Source organism: Cherax quadricarinatus, chromosome 17 (assembly GCF_038502225.1).
Source record: "Cherax quadricarinatus isolate ZL_2023a chromosome 17, ASM3850222v1, whole genome shotgun sequence".
Taxonomy (NCBI): domain Eukaryota; kingdom Metazoa; phylum Arthropoda; class Malacostraca; order Decapoda; family Parastacidae; genus Cherax; species Cherax quadricarinatus.
This window is the reverse complement of record NC_091308.1, coordinates 46,858,753-46,876,564: the sequence shown is the minus strand read 5'-3', so window position 1 is coordinate 46,876,564 and position 17,812 is coordinate 46,858,753.

The window sequence follows — 17,812 nt, the reverse complement described above, 5'->3', positions numbered from 1 at the left end:
GCTTGCTTACAAGAACCAAAATTACACTCTGCTGTCTTCCAACCTATCTCAGGCTATAATTTATTGTATTCTTCGAATCCTTTCTCAGATGGGACCTTTAATGAAAGTGCCCTTCTTCTTCGCAATGATATTCCGTACTGTCAACTATTTGTCCATACCTCGCTGCATTACACTGCAGCCCGTATCCACTTGAATAAGTGGTTTACAATATGTTCTTTATATCTCTCTCCTTCTCGAGCATTTTCTATCCCAGACTTTGCATTTCTTGTTTCATCCTTACCACCACCACTTCTGTTACTTGGTGATTTTAATGCCCACCATTTCCTCTGGGGGGGGGTCTCATTGTGACTCACGTGGCATCCAGTTGGAGGCTTTTCTCGCCTCTCGCCCCCTCCATGTTTTAAATACGGGTACTCCCACCCATTTTGATCCTAGTACTCATACTCTCTCTTGCATCGATCTGTCAGTCTGCTCTTCCTCCACTGCACTAGCCTTCACCTGGTCTGTTCTACCAGACTTACATGACAGCGATCATTTTCCGATCATTCTTTCTTCTCCTTCCTATTCACCACCTTTCTGTAGCCCTCACTGGCAATTTGATAGGGCAAATTGGGATCTTTACTCACACCTCACTGCTTTTAGTGAGGTTCCTTCTTCATCCTCCATTGATGAGCTCCTACACATCTTCTCGACGTCAGTTTATACCGCAGCTTCTCATTCTATACCCCAAACCTCGGGCAGACATTCTCAGAAGTGCGTGCCTTGGTGGTCTCCTGCTTGTGCTCGTGCAGTACGTTTGAAACGTGCTGCTTGGGGCAGGTACCGGTACAATAGAACCGCTGAGAGACTTCTTGATTTTAAGCAGAAGCATGCGATCGCTCGCCGTGTCATCCGTGAAGCTAAATGCACTTGTTGGCGAGACTGTTTCCACCATCACCTCTGCTTCTTCTATGAATGTAGTCTGGAAAAAAGTGAGGAAATTGAGTGGTAAATACTCTCCTGACCCGGCTCCTGTTCTACGGGTCGCTGGTGTTGATGTAGCAAACCCTCTGGACGTTGCCATTGAACTTGGCACACATCTGGTCCGTATTTCCCGAGGGCTCCATCTATGCCCCTCGTTTCTTTCCTCAAAGTCTGCCAGAGAGTTAGTACCCTTGGACTTTTCTTCTCTCAGAGAAGAACAGTATAATGTGCCTTTTACACTTCAAGAACTGGAGGCAACGCTCTCAGCTTGCCGATCATCGGCAGCTGGGCCTGACAACATTCATATTCGTATGTTACAATATTTACATCGGTCACCCCTTGTAGTCCTCTTACACCTCTTCAATCTTATTTGGGCACAAGTTCTTCCCCAGCTGTGGAAATCTGCCATTGTTCTCCCTTTCCACAAACCGGGTACTACAGGACATGATGCCTCCCACTATCGTCCCATCGCTCTTACCAGTGCAGTTTGCAAAGTGATGAAACGTCTCGTAAATCGACGTTTAATGTGGTATTTAGACACACAACAGTCTCCGCTAGTCAATATGGCTTTCGTAAGGGTCGTTCTACCATAGACCCCTTACTACGCTTCGATATGTATGTTCGTAATGCCTTTGCGATTAATCACTCAGTTATTGCCATATTTTTTGACCTTGAGAAGGCATATGACACAACTTGGAGGTATAATATTTTGGCTCAGGCCCATTCCTTAGGCCTCCGAGGCAATCTACCATCCTTCCTTAAGAACTTTTTAACTGACAGACATTTCCGTGTTCGAGTCAATAATGTTCTTTCCCCAGACTTCGTCCAAGCTGAAGGTGTCCCTCAGGGATGTGTTATAAGCACAACACTTTTTCTCCTTACTATAAATGATTTGGCCTCTGTTCTTCCACCCAATATTTGGTCATCACTCTGTTGATGACTTCGCTATTGCTTGTGCATGCGCTGACTGTCATCTTATTGCAGTTTCTCTCCAGCATGCGGTCGACCGTGTTTCCACTTGGGCCACCACGCATGGGTTTAAATTTTCAAGTACCAAAACTCACCAAATTACTTTCACTAGATGCTCTGTTATCTCCGATCATCCTTTGTATCTCTATGGCTCCCGTATCCCCGAACGTGATACAGTCAGGTTTCTAGGCCTTCTCTTTGACCGTAGGTTATCCTGGAAACCTCACATTACCTCTCTGAAGGCAACTTGTCACAGCCGGCTAAACCTTCTTAAAACCCTTGCTCATCTTTCCTGGGGAGCTGATCGTCGAACTCTGCTTCGCCTACATTCAGCCCTTGTTTTATCGAAACTCGATTATGGTGACCAGATTTATTCCGCGGCCTCTCCTGCTACTCTCTCTAGCCTTAACTCTATCCATCACCAAGGATTACGTTTGTGCCTTGGTGCTTTTCGCTCTTCCCCTGTTGAGCCTCTATACAGAAGCGAATGTTCCATCCTTGTCTGATCGCCGTGATGCCCATTGCTTTCGCTACTATGTACGCTCTCACGATCTACACAGTCCTTCCATTTATAGAATGGTCACCGATATTAGTAGACATTCTTTATTCGTTCGCCGCCCCTGTTTGCTCCGTCTCTTTTCTCTTCGCCTACATTCACTCTTGTCTTCCCTTCAGTTACCACCTTTATATGTTCATGTAGCATCTCACTTTTCCCTACCCCCCTGGGAAGTTCCAGCTGTTCGGGTCTGTTCTTTCTCACTCCCTTGCTCGAAAGCTCAACTGCCTATGGTGGCTTCCCGCTCTCTTTTTCTTGATCACTTCCACTCCCATTCTCATGCCACCGCTGTGTACACAGATGGCTCTAAGTCTTCAGACGGCGTCGGATTCGCAGCAGTGTTTCCGGACAGCGTCGTGCGGGGGGCATTTACTATCTTCAGCTAGCATTTTTACTGCTGAACTGTATGCCATTCTTGCAGCACTTATTCGTATCGCATCTATGCCTGTGTCATCATTTGTAGTAGTCTGACTCCCTTAGTGCTCTACAGGCTATACGAAAATTTGATACATCTCATCCCCTAGTTCTCCGTATCCAACTTTGGCTACGCCGTATCTCTACCAAACATAAAGATATTGTTTTTTGTTGGGTCCCTGGTCATGTCGACGTACAGGGCAATGAACAGACACACTGCTGCGCGGTCAGCAGTACATGACCTACCAATTTCCTATCGAGGTGTTCCATTTCTGGACTATTTTGCTGCAAGAGCTACCCACCTTCGCACCCGTTGGCAACAACGTTGGTCAACTCTGCTCGGTATCAAACTTCATTCTATTAAACCGAGCATAGGTTACTAGCCGTCTTCTTGTCATCAGTGCCGAGGTTGGGAGACCACTCTCTCCTGCCTTCGCATTGGCCACACTCGTCTTACTCATGGGTATCTCATGGAGAGGCACCCTGTTCCTCTCTGTGAGCAGTGTCAAGTTCCAGTATCGATTAGCCACATTCTGTTAGACTGCCCTCTCTATCAACGAGCACGCAGAATTTACCTCCAACGTCGTCTTCGTTCTACTACTCTCTCTTTACCTTCCCTTCTTGCTGATGGACCCTCCTTTAATCCTGACTCTCTCTTTGACTTCTTGACAACGACTGATTTACTCCACAAACTCTGATGATACTTTTCGCTCTCCCCTCAGCCCTTTCTAGTTCAGTCTCTTGCTGCCCTTTACCCTTTCACCATCCACTACCCCGCTGTTATCCGTAACCTATTACTCATCCATCTCCCTTTTGCCACCTGATGCCCTCGCTTCCTTCCTGCCCTGCAGCGCTGTATAGTCCTTGTGGCTTAGCGCTTCTCTTAGATTATAATAATAATAATACGAGAGGACATGCCGTAACTGCTTATCCGTAAACAAACTAGACCTGATAATATTGACTTGCGCACCAGAGTCCATGAACAAATGAACGGGCACATTATGAACAGATGCTTGCACTATAGGGCCTATGGTTGCATTGGAAGTTATGTGCAAACAAAAAGGTGGATTGTCATCAGAAAAGATTTGTTCCACTTCATCCCCAAAATCATCTACGTCAGAGATGTGTGAAGCAACATCATCAGCAGGATTGTCATTCTCGAGACTGCTTAAGGCTTCAAAGGAATTGTGAACGGGGATGGTGTACTCATTATCACCTACTGTCACCATGGGACGGTTTGACTGGGGCGCTCGAATTCCCCCGAATTGGAAGAATGAGCCTGGTTCTGGTTATTTTGAGAACCATGGTGTCTTTCCTCTATGGGTTTTGCGGTTGGAACGGCCACGGAAAGACCTAGAGTACTGAAGGTTGTAGAGAGCATTGCACGCCGAGCTCTCAGTAGTAGTACCAGTTCCTAGTAACCAGTGTACCAGTAGATGACTCACTACCAACCGTCTCTGCGTGAATCACTGACTGTATTCATATTGCTGCTGACCATAGGATTTCAAACACCCCCTCACCCATAGGCACTGTGAGTCAGTCAAGATAGGGAGCAGAGAGAGGCAGGTCGGCTGTTGGTGCCTTCCCATACTTTCCGTTATATTATACGTACTACCAGCCTACGTGAGTATTCTTACCCCATCCACTTTATCGAAACCCACATGACACCCACGCCCATACTGTACTCTCCCAGATCACTCCCACGCCCATACTGTACTCTCCCAGATCACTCTCACGCCCATACTGTACTCTCCCAGATCACTCCCACGCCCATACTGTACTCTTCCAGATCACTCCCACCCCATACTGTACTCTCCCAGATCACTCCCACACCCATACTGTTCTCTCCCAGATCACTCCCACACCCACACTGTACTCTCCTAGATCACTCCCATCTCCACACTGTACTCTCCCAGATCACTCCCACACCCATACTGTACTCTCCCAGAACACTCCCAGGGGCAAACTGTACTCTCCTAGATCACTCCCACACCCATACTGTACTCTCCCAGATCACTCCCACCCCCATACTGTACTCTCCCAGATCACTCCCACCCCCATACTGTTCTCTCCCAGATCACTCCCACACCCATACTGTTCTCTCCCAGATCACTCTCACACCCACGCTGTACTCTCCCAGATCACTCCCACCCCCATACTGTACTCTCCCAGATCACTCCCACCCCCATACTATACTCTCCCAGATCAGTCCCACACCCATAATGTACTCTTCCAGATCACTCCGACACCCATACTGTACTCTCCCAGATCACTCCCACAAGCACACTGTACTCTCCCAGATCACTCCCACCCCCATACTGTACTCTCCCAGATCATTCCCACACACATACTGTACTCTTACAGATCACTCCCACACCTATCCTGTACCATTCCGGATCACTCCCATCCCCATACTGTACTCTCCCAGATCATTCCTACACCCATTCTGTACTCTTTCAGATAACTCTCACACCCATTCTGTACTCTTCCATATCACTCCCACACCCACTATGTACTCTCCCAAACTACTCCCATGCCCACCTTGTACTCTCCCAGATCCCACACATACACTGTACTCTCCCAGATCACTCCCCCACCCATACTGTTCTCTCCCATATCACTCCCACACCCATACTATACTGTGCCAGATCACTCCTACACCTACCGTGTACTCTCCAATATCACTTCCACACCCATACTGCACTCTCCCACATAACTCCCACACTCACCATGTACTCTCCCATATCACTCCCACACCCACACTGTACTCTCCCATATCCATCTCACTCCCATGTACTCTCGCAGATCACTCCCACACCCAGACTGTACTCTCCCTGATCACTCCCATACCCAGATTCTACTCTCCCAGATCATTCCCGCACCCTTACAGTACTCTTCCAAATCACTCCCACACCCAGACTCTACTCTCCTCGTTCATTCCCACACCCATATTGTACTCTCCCAGATCACTCCCATACCCAGATTCTACTCTCCCAGATCATTCTCACACCCATACTGTACTCTTCCAGATCATTCTCACTCCCTTACTGTATTCTACCAAATCACTCCCACACCCATACTGTACTTTGCCAGATCACACCCATACTGTACTCTACGAAATTATTCCCACACCCATACTGTACTCTCCCAGATCAATACCACACCCACCTTGTACTCTCCCAGATCACTCCCACACCTATACTGTACTCTTCCTGATCACTCCCACACCCATACTATACTCTCCCAGTTCACTCCCACACTTTCTGTATTCTACCAGATCACTCCCACGCCCATACTTTACTCTTCCAGATCACTCCCACACCCACCGTGTACTCTTCCCGGTCACTCCCACACCTATACTGTACTCTTCCTGATCACTCCCACACCCATACTGTACTCTCCCAGATCACTCCCATACCTATAGTGTACTTGCGCAGATTTCTCCCACACTCATTCTGTACTATGACAAATCACTCCCACGCCTATACTGTACTCTCCTAAATCACTCCCACGCCTATACTGTACTCTCCTAAGTCACTCCCACACCCATACTGTACTATCCCAGAACACTCCCACACCCATACTGTACTCCCCTAGATCACTCCCACACCCATAATGTACTCTCCCAGATCACTCCCACACCTATACTGTACTTTCCCACATCTCTCCCACACCCACAGGGTGCTCTCCCAGATCACTCCCACACCCATTCTGTACGCTCCCAGGTCACTCCCACACCCACCATGTACTCTCCCAGATCAGTACCACACCCACACTGTACCCTCCCAGGTCTCTCCCACACCCACCATGTACTCTCCCAGATCACTCCCACACCCTCTACTCTCCCAGATCACTCCCACACCCATCTTGTACTCTTCTGGATCACTCTCACACTCATACTGCACTCTCCCATGTAACTCCTACACCCATGTCGTACTCTTCCAGATCATTCCGCCACACTGCTCTCCCAGATCACTTTCGCACCCATACTGTACTCTCCCTGATCACTCCCACACCCATACTGTACTCTCCCAGATCACTCCCACACCCACCATGTACTCTTCCAGATCACTCCCACACCCTTTCTGTACTCTTCCAGATCACTCCCATACCCACCGTGTACTCTACCAGATCACTCCCACACCGTACTCTCCCTGATCACTCCCACACCCATACTGTACTATGCCAGATCACTCCCACACCCTCCTTGTACTCTAGCAGATCACTTCCACACATACACACACACACTGTACACTCCCAGATCACTCCCACACCAATCCAGTACTCGTCTAGAAAACTGTCACACCCAACCTGAACTCTTCCATAGCTCTGCCACGCCCATCCCGTGCTGACCCAGAGCACTGCCTCACCCATTCTTTATTCTCCCAGAGCACTGGCACACCCATCCTGTATTATCCCAGAGCACTGCCATAAACATCCTCTACTCTCCATAGGACTACCACACCCATCTAGTACACACTCACAGCTCTGTTACACCCATCCCGTACACTCCCAGAGCATTGCCACACCCATTCTGTACTCGTCTAGAGAACAGCCACACCCATCCTGAACTCATCCCTAGCTTTGCCACAACCATTCTCTTCTCTCTGAGCTCTGCCACATCTATCCCATACACTTCTAGAACTCTGCCACACCCATTCCGTACTCTCCCAGAGCACTGCCACGTTATCCCGTACTCTCCCAGAGCACTTCTACACCCATCCCATACTCTTCAAGAGCACTGCCTCTCCTATCCTGTACTCTCCCAAAGCACTGCCACACCCATACCAAACTCTACCAAAGCTCTGCCACACCTATCACATACTCTCCCTGTGCACTGCCATAAGCATCCCGTACTCTCTAAGGGCACTGTTACACTTATCCCGTACTCTCATAGAGCACATCCACACCATCCTTCTCTACCTTAGCACTGCCACGTCTATCCCGTATTCTCCCAGAGCTCTGCCACAGCCATCCTATACTCTCTGAGAGAAAACGCAGTAAGTGTCCAGGACCCAAGACTGTTCAACAGAGTCCCACCAGCAATAAGGGGCATTACGGGAAGACCCCTGGTTGTCTTCAAGAAGGAGCTGGACAGATACCTAAAGACGGTGCCGGATCAGCCGGGCTGTGGTTCGTACGTTGGATTGCGTACGGCCAGCAATAACAGCCTCGTTGATCAGGCCCTGATCCACCTGGAGGCCTGGTCGTGGACCGCGCCGCGGGGGCGTTGATCCCCGGAATGCCCTCCAGGTAACTTCCAGGTAAGTAGGCACCCCCATCCCGTACACTCTCAAAGCCCTACCACATCCATCCCGTACTCTCCCAGGGCACTGCCACACCTATCCCGTACTCTCCCAGAGCACTGACAAACCCATACCGTACTCTCCCAGAGCACTGACAAACCCATACCGTAGTCTCCCAGAGCACTGCCACACCTGTCACGTACTCTCTCTCAGCACTGCCACACCTGTCACGTACTCTCTGAGCACTCCCACACCCATCTCCTACTCTTCAAGAGCACTGCCTCTCCTATGCCATACTCTCCCATGCACTGCTACACCCATCCCGTACACTCCCAGTGCACATCCACTCCATCCAATTCTCTCCCTTAGCATTGTCACACCCATCCTGTACTATCCCAGAGCACTGCCACAACAATCCTGTACTCGTCTAGAGAACTGCCACGCCGATCCTGAACTCTTCCATAGCTCTGCCACACCTATCCCATACACTCCCAGAGCTCTGCCATACCCATCCCGTACTCACCCAGAGCACTGCCTCACCCATTCTTTATTCTCCCAAAGCTCTGCCACACCCATCCCGTACACTCTTAAAGCTCTGCCACACCCATCCCGTACACTCTTAAAGCTCTGCCACACCCATCCTCTACTGTCCCAGACGACTCCCTCACACAGTATGTACTCTTTTTCTCTCACGATGACAAACACGCGAGATTTTATTATCTAATGACACTACAGGGACAAGAACCTCAACAATTATTTAATGTCGTGTCTTCTCGTGCGCCTCCGACCGTCGTTTCTTCAGTCTTGTCCAGCTGAGACTTTAGATACAGTTACTTCACCATGGTAACAACGACTGTTGAAAATAGTATAAAACACCTGCAAGCTGATGACTGACACGTGTATAACAGCTGGGTATCCTTATTTGTTAAACTTTTCGCCTACACAGTAGGCTGCTGCAAATACAAAGGAAACAGTAGTAAAGCAATAAAGATGATATAATTAGTTCATAAGTCTTGGAGATGAAGTATTTGAGGTGTCAGTCCCTCAGCCTGGAGAAGAGTTCAGATCATGGAGGTACCCATCTGTTGGACGCTTGTCTTAGTCTTCACAATGGTAACAACGAACTGTTATAAGGCTGAAGCGGTGGCTTGCAAGGCCATGTGAAATTAAATGCTTGTTCATAGTCCACTATTTTTGTGGTTTCCTTTCGTGTTTTTTTTTTTTTTTGTATGATTTGGAAGATAATTGAAAAGTTGACGTATAGCTGTATTTTGCGTTTTTTTTTTTTTTGTGCTGTGAGTAAATAGAATTATCAAAGCTTATTGCTTGGGTAGCATTGATTTTTTTTTTTGGGGGGGGGTAAGTTTGTTACCTTGAAACCAAAAAATCCAGCTTGTCACAGAAAGTGAGTTCACATGCCAGTGCTTTGAATGTTATAAGCACTGAAGGAGGTCTGTTTAATGCCGAAATATGCAAACCCTTTCCATTTGGGGTTTTATTTTCCATTCGTGTTGGATTTATCGTGTCACTGAAGTGTTCATGACGCATCAAAACATAAGCATAGAATTACTTAGTATGAAACAAGTGATAACTTCCGTGTAACAAGATGAGTAGCTACGAGAAGAAAGGTTATTATACTATCTCTGTATTCCTCAATAAGTAGACAATTAAGCACATAGTGGTCAAGACAGTGACCATATGCCTGATCACATAATTTACATTTAGTTTGATCATCATCTGTCTCCCAAACTGCCAGAAGTACTTGTAACCAAGACTAAGTCTGGCCACTACATCAGCAGTCAGTCTGTTCACATTGCAAGTTGCTGCATAAACGTACTTATCTACGTTCATATTATCATAATGGGTTAGAGATCTACTCAGGCTTCTAATTGCATTCCTATAACATTCATTTTCATTGTTTACATCTCTCCTAATATTATTCCTAATGCTAGACACAGATATACCAAAGTTATGTTCTACATTCTTCTTCTGGATACTCTTCTTGGCTAAGATACCAACTTCATTATGGAGTAATCCAGTGTGTGATGGGATCCACAGCAATTGTACATTAATTCCCTTTTCCCGGATTTTTGAGTATCTATATCTGGCTTCTCCAGTGAGCATGTTAGTCATTATATGAGTCAAGAGCCTTCAGTGATGACACAGAATCAGTAATGATGATACTCAAGCTCAGTGTCGCAAGTTATATTTAACGCCATTAGAATTACAAACAATTCAGTTTACAGTGTAGGCGCCCAGTTGTTAATTCTTATGCCCACCTCGACAGTTGATTATCGCTCTTAACTAAGGAGGTGTCAACGAGAGCAGTTGCAGCCCGGCAGTGACACACAAAACCTTTTAAAACAATACCCACAGTTTCTTACATGTGCTAATGTCAGGCTTGAATTTTAGGTTGCCATCAAAATGTATTAATAAAAATTTCCACGTCTCATAAATCAATTTCTATATTATTAATGCTCACTTTGAAATTTCTATGTAAATTCCCAAACAATATATTGAAGTTTTTTTTTGTATGTATATACGTATGTACCGCTGCAAGCACTTGTGCTGAGCGTGCTAGAGCCTCGCACCAATTAATAAAAATACTGAAAGATTGTGATAAAGTTGGTTTATTTAGTGCAGATATTATGTTACAGCGTGACCTTGTTATACACTTGTCGTCGTTAACTCCTAACAAATAAAATGTCGTTTCTTGTAAGTACCTCTGAATTTGTGTGCTAACACACGATCTTCAATATTTTTAAGTTTTCTTTTTTTTCTGAAGACTTGGAAGTTGTCTGGTTATTCGTCAGTAATCACGAAGTTGTCACCCGTGTGGGGTGATCTGGTGCATTTTTGCACCAGAAAATTTAAACCCATGAGTAGCGGTCCAGTGGGAAACACGGTCGATAGCATATTGGAGTGAGGCTGCCACTAGGCGGCATCAGCACCTTCACAAGCTATAGATGGGAGAAGTTATATAGAGTATTGTGAATGTATTTTATGGCAACCAATGACATGCCACAACCTCACAGCTGGACTGCCAAACACTACCTTTTAAATGACCATACTAATATATCAATATAGAAAGAAAAGACGGCAGATTTTCCCGGAGAAGCTACATCAAGCGTCGTTCAGGCCGCAGGTGTATTCACGGAGACTGTGCTGTTGATACAATGCTCCGTAATAGCAAGTGTATTCACGGAGACTGTGCTGTTGATGCAATGCTCCGTAATAGCAAGTGTATTCACGGAGACTGTGCTGTTGATACAATGCTCCGTAATAGCAGTTGTATTCACGGAGACTGTGCTGTTGATGCAATGCTCCGTAATAGCAGTTGTATTCACGGAGACTGTGCTGTTGATACAATGCTCCGTAATAGCAGTTGTATTCACGGAGAAAGGCTATTTATATAATGTTCCATAATAGCAAGTCAAGTAAGTGTATTCAGGCTGACTGTGCCATTAATACAGATGATATAGATGAGTAAGAAACGTGTGCAACACCTGGTTATAACTTTATCAAGACATTTCGCCATCCAATGACACTCAGGAATTATGAACCAGAGACAGTTGAAGATGAGGTAATCAAGCAACGTTCCCTAGGCGCTTCATTCACCTACTTAAAGGTATTATATACGAGTAATCTAATGAAATGTTCATTATCTTCGTGCAGACACTGGCAGGACGCAGTGGGTGAAATCACGACCCATCTCGGAGAACCTGCCAGACTTAAGGCTTCACCAGAGCCGCATTAAGGTCCTTGTATCCAGTGGCAGACCTACATTTTGGGGCCCTGATGCTTGAACTGTTAAGGGTTTACCATGGCAACCAGTAACTGCTAGTCTACATCATCCTTTAATAGCCTTTTAATTTCTGTTATTAATATTTTGTATTGAATTTCACTATATTATTTTTTAAACCCTTCTTATATTAGACGCAAAAAATTTTAAGAAATGTGGACTAAAGTGGCTTTAGGGGCCCCTTGGGAATTAGGGGCCTCTCAAGCTTAAACTTCGTTAGTTTCACGGTAGATTCGCCCCTGACTGTATCGATTAAGGAATAGATAGGTAATCAAAATGATCTAGAATTTGCTTATTTATAAACAAAATTATTAAGACTATAAAAAACTACATAATAAACTTCGAGTACAATCTTGGCCATAATACACACAGTCCATTAAATATTGTAGCTATTTACAAGAGGTGGACTCAGATTTATTTAGTGATTTAATGGGAATAACAGCTTCACATAGTTGTAGCACCAGACGAGCCTGGCCCATGGCCGGGCTCCGGGACTGGAAAGACTCTCGGAAACCACCAGAGGTATAATAGTGGATGGGAATGTGTTGTCGGGTAACTCATTGACTGACTCAGTACAGCTGATTTGTATTGAGTAGCGATACATAATATATCTCTCTCAGGGTACATAATATATTCCTCCCAGGATACCTGATGATAAATCCCTTTCGGGATTCTTGATAATATCTCCCGGATACCTAAAAATAAATCCTTTCCAGGATATCTAATCGCTTTCGGGATACCTAATAAATCCCTTTTGGGATACCTGACAAGTTCCCTCCGGGATACCTAGTAATAAATCCCTTCAGCGATACTTAATATATTGTTTATTTGGGATACCCTATAATACAGTCCTTCGGGGATACCTAATAATAAATCCCTTCGGGGATACCTGATAATAAAATAATACTACTAATAATATTGAACTCGGCAAAATACAGCTGAGAAATATTTGTAATAGTGTTTGTGTGATGACTTACTTGAAAATGAATGTAATTCATGAAAGACTGGATAGGTTAGGTAAGGTTAGGATAGATTAGGATAGGTTAGGATAGGTTGGGTTAGGTTAGGTAAGGTTAGGATAGGTTAGGTAAGGTTAGGTAAGGTTAGGATAGATTAGGTTAGGATAGGATAGGTTGGGTTAAGTTAGGTTAGGAGAGGTAAGGTTTGGTTAGGTTACCTGGAGGGTATTCTAGGGATCAACGCCCCCGCGGCCCGGTCCACGACCAGGCCTCCCGGTGGATCAGGGCCTGATCAACGAGGCTGTTACTGCTGGCCGCACGCAGTCCAACGTACGAGCCACAGCCTGGCTGATCCGGCACAGACTTTAGGTATCTGTCCAGCTGCCTCTTGAAGACAACCAGGGGTCTATTGGTAATGTCCCTTATGGCTGGTATGAGGATGTTGAACAGTCTTGGGTCCCGGACATTTATTGCGTTTTCTCTTAGTGTACCAGTGACGACACTACTTTTCACTGGGGGTATGTTGCATCGCTTGCCAAGTCTTTTGCTTTCGTATGGAGTGCTTTCGGTGTGCATATTAGGGACCAGTCCCTCCAGAATCTTCTAGGTGTAGGTTAGGTTAGGTAAGGTTTGTCAGGAAACAAGACAAGTGTTTCCTGACGCGGGTCTTAGTCATATGATGATCCGCAGCTGCTGATAAATTAGACACATGTGCAACACTTGGGTTTCTTAATAGATACCTAAGTGTTGCACATGAGTCTAATTTATCAACTTGTCGGTTCTGTGAACTATTTGTCTACAGCCGGAGCTGTGGTTCGTAGACCTGCCGGGCGTCACGGTGGGTAATTTTTTGCACCGTGCTAGCTTAGGCCTAGTGGTGCGAGGCCTTTGTTTACATGGAAGCCCCGTCATTGCTCCTCCCCCCCCCCTTCCCCTCCCCATGATCCCAGCCTACGATTTCGGATATTATCATTACCTCATTTTAGCACCAGCGGAAGGCCTCGGTCAGGTGACTAAAAGCTTCAGTTGCGAGTCATATAATTAAGACCCGCGTCAGGAAACACTTGTTCTGTAAAATGAGACATTTGTGCAGCATTTGGGAATGTTTCTTCTGGAAACGTTGCGCCACTCAGTGGCGCAACGTTTCCAGAAGTTAGTCCCTCAGGAAGTTAGTCCCTCAGCCTAGCGTCGATGTGTTGTCCGTGAAGACTGTCGCATTGAACACATCGACTACACAGTGAAGACACCCAAATGTTGCACCGCAAGTCTCTCATCACCTTGTCGCTTTTCTAAACCATTTATACATAAACACTTCTATTTCCTGACCTGACTTAACCTAGCCTAACCTGGAGAGTAACCATGGCAACCAAGAGGATGCTAGTGATGCTGGATGTGCCAAGAATACTGTTAAACCCAGATTATTTCTAAGCAGGACAAATATTTAATTTCTTTACGCAGTGTAAAAATATAATTCATATATAATAAAATATTGCTACAACCCATTTTATGTAATACGAAGTAATTCATAATTACATTAATAATGTGTTGTAGCAAAATGTTAAGCAAAAAGGAAAGCCACTTGTATGGATGTGCATTTCTAGGCTTAAAGTGGTGTAATGTAACCATAATTACATTGTAAGTGCACCATTATGTGCACTTGTTGGTATAAATGTGTCAAGTGATGATCAAGTGAGGAAAATTTATTAAACGGGAAAGTTGCGTAGCAAAGAAATTAAATTTGATGGTTGTTGGTTGTGGGTGATGGTTGTGGGTGATGGTTGTGGGTGATGGTTATAGGTGATGGTTGTGGGTGATGGTTGTGGGTGATGGTTGTGGGTGATGGTTGTAGGTGATGGTGGTGGGTGATGGATGTGGGTGATTGTGGGTGATGGTTGTGGGTGATGGTTGTGGGTGATGGTTGTGGGTGATGGTTGTAGGTGATGGTTGTGGGTGATGGTTGTGGGTGATGGTTGTGGGTGATGGTTGTGGGTGATGGTTGTGGGTGATGGTTGTGGGTGATGGTTGTGGGTGATGGTTGTGGGTGATGGTTGTAGGTGATGGTTGTAGGTGATGGTTGTGGGTGATGGTTGTGGGTGATGGTTGTAGGTGATGGTTGTGGGTGATGGTTGTGGGTGATGGTTGTGGGTGATGGTTGTAGGTGATGGTTGTAGGTGATGGTTGTAGGTGATGGTTGTAGGTGATTGTGGTGGGTGATGGATGTGGGTGATTGTGGGTGATGGTTGTAGGTGATGGTTGTAGGTGATTGTGGTAGGTGATTGTAGTAGGTGATGGTTGTAGGTGATTGTGGTAGATGGTTGTAGGTGATGGTGATGGTTGTAGATGATTGTGGCAAATGATGGTTGCAGGTGATTGTGGTAGGTGATGATTGTAGGTGATGGTTGTAGGGGATTGTGGGAGGTGATGGTTGTAGGGGATTGTGGGAGGTGATGGTTGTAGGTGATGGTTGTAGATGATTGTGGCAAATGATGGTTGCAGGTGATGGTTGTAGGTGATTGTGGTAGGTGATGGTTGTAGGTAATGGTTGTAGGTGATTGTAGGTGACTGTGGTAGGTGATGGCTGTAGGTGATGGTAGGTGGTAGTTGTAGGCGATGGTAGTCGGTGATGGTTGCAGGCGATGGTTGTAGATGATTGTTGTAGGAGATGATGGTGGCAGTTGATGGTGGCAGGTGGTGATGGTAGGTGATGGTTGTAGATGATGGTGGAAGGTGTTGGTGGCTGGTGATGGTTGTAGGTGGTGGTTGTAGGTGATGGTGGTAGGTGATGGTAGCTGGTGATGGTTGTAGGTGATGGTGTAATAATGTTGGTAGAATTACCGACAATATGTAAAGTAAAAGGACACAAGTGCAACTAATGTGACATTTTTATTGTGGCAACGTTTCGCTCTCCAGGAGCTTTGTCAAGCCTTTACAAACAGTACATAAGATCAAACTCAATCGCAAACTTCAGTACCTCTGCACTAACAGTCGATAGAAGGAAATGGGACGGGAATCCCTAATAAACAAGCTATCGTCACGCACCTTAACTGACTTCGAGAAACAGGCACTGAGTCTGGGACTCAGATTTACCACTAACATACGCAAACCTATCAACTCAACCTAGTTACCAGGACCCATAGACACAGTGACAGCAACTTCCAGAAGGGTTACTTACAGGGCATTCTCACTGCAGCTTTGTGAACCTTCTTCTAATCTTCCTAGACGATATATCACTGCCAACGACCCCAACATTATCGTCACCACCGCCGACAGAGGAGGTGGAGTCGTCATACTCAACACAAGTGACTACAACACTAAAATGATGGACCTTTTGAGTGATCAATCTACATACGAACCCATCAGCACTCAACAGTGGGAGACACTCGCCAAAGATTTTCTATACAAAACCAGACAAATACTCAAACGCACTAGAGAAGGGAAGAAACTTCTGTACTTGTTACCCAGCTACCCTAAACCAGCACACATGTATGGTTTACCCAAGACCCATAAACATAATATTCCTCTCAGACCAATCACGTCAGGTATAGGCAGTGCACCACACAAACTAGCCAGAGTTCTTGCCAAACATCTTTCCTGCCTTCTGGGGACCATCAGCCCCGCTCATGTTAAACATTCAGGCGACCTTCTCAACCGCATCCGAAACCTCTCCATCCATAACAAGAAACTAAGCAGTTTGGACGTGACTTCCCTCTTCACTAAAGTACCTACCACAAAAGCCATCGAGGTTCTACGACGTAAAGTCAATCAGAACCTTAATCTTCCACTACCTCCCGGAAATTTTGTTGACTTGATTGAACTATGTGTTAATTTCAACTGTTTTTCTTTCAATAACAGTCTCTACAGACAAACCTACTACATGGAAATGGGGTCCCCCATCAGTGCCGAGTTAACCAACTCGTACATGGAACACCTAGAGTCCGAACACTTCGCCATCATCATCCCTTCAAGCGTCACTTGGTTACGTTACGTGGACGACGTCCTTATAATAACTCCCAAACGTTTTGAAGTACGGAATCTTCAGGCAAGGCTCAACGCCAAGTTTACACTAGAAAAGTCCAATGACAAGCTACCTTTCTTCGACGTCCTCATTCACAAAGTAGACAACAACCTAAGATTTCAAGTTTATCGGAAACCTACCAATAAAAACGATCTCACACACTTCTATTCCAGTCAAGATACTAAGACCAAAAGAGGCATCATTATCGGATTTTTCCTAAAAGCATTCCGAATTTGTAGTCCTGAGTTTCTTGACGAGGAATGTACATACATTCACCAAACCTTCACTGATTTACATTTTCCTTCCATTTTCATCAAAGACTGCAAGAAAAGAACTCTTCAGATCATTAATTCTCCACGCACCAACACCACTCACAACAAAGTTATAATTCTTCCCAACAGCCAGGTTGCACTGAATGTCTCTAAAGTACTTTCACAAGCTAACACCAGAGTCGCCATCGCTTCCAGCACTTCAATACAGGATCTAACCAGAACAAAGTCCAAGCACCACAAACCAGTCAACGCAGGAGTTTACACTATACCCTGTGGAGGCTGCGACAAGATTTATGTAGGTGAAACAGCAAGAAACCTCGACACCCGCCTCAATGAACACATTTATGCATGTAGGAACGATAACTTGAACAACGCCTGTGTCCAACACCGAAATTCCACCAATCATCTCATGAAATTCAGGGACGCCCAATTAGTGATCAAAGAAACTAATTTCCGCAGACGCAAGGGCCTTGAATCAGCACTAATAGCCGTTTCTAATTCAATTAAACAAAACAAAGGCAGCTTCACCATCTCTGAAGTCTTAGCAAGAATCCTCCTGAAAACAGCAAACCCTGCCATCACATAGTCTCTCTTGTTAATACTACACGAAGCACAT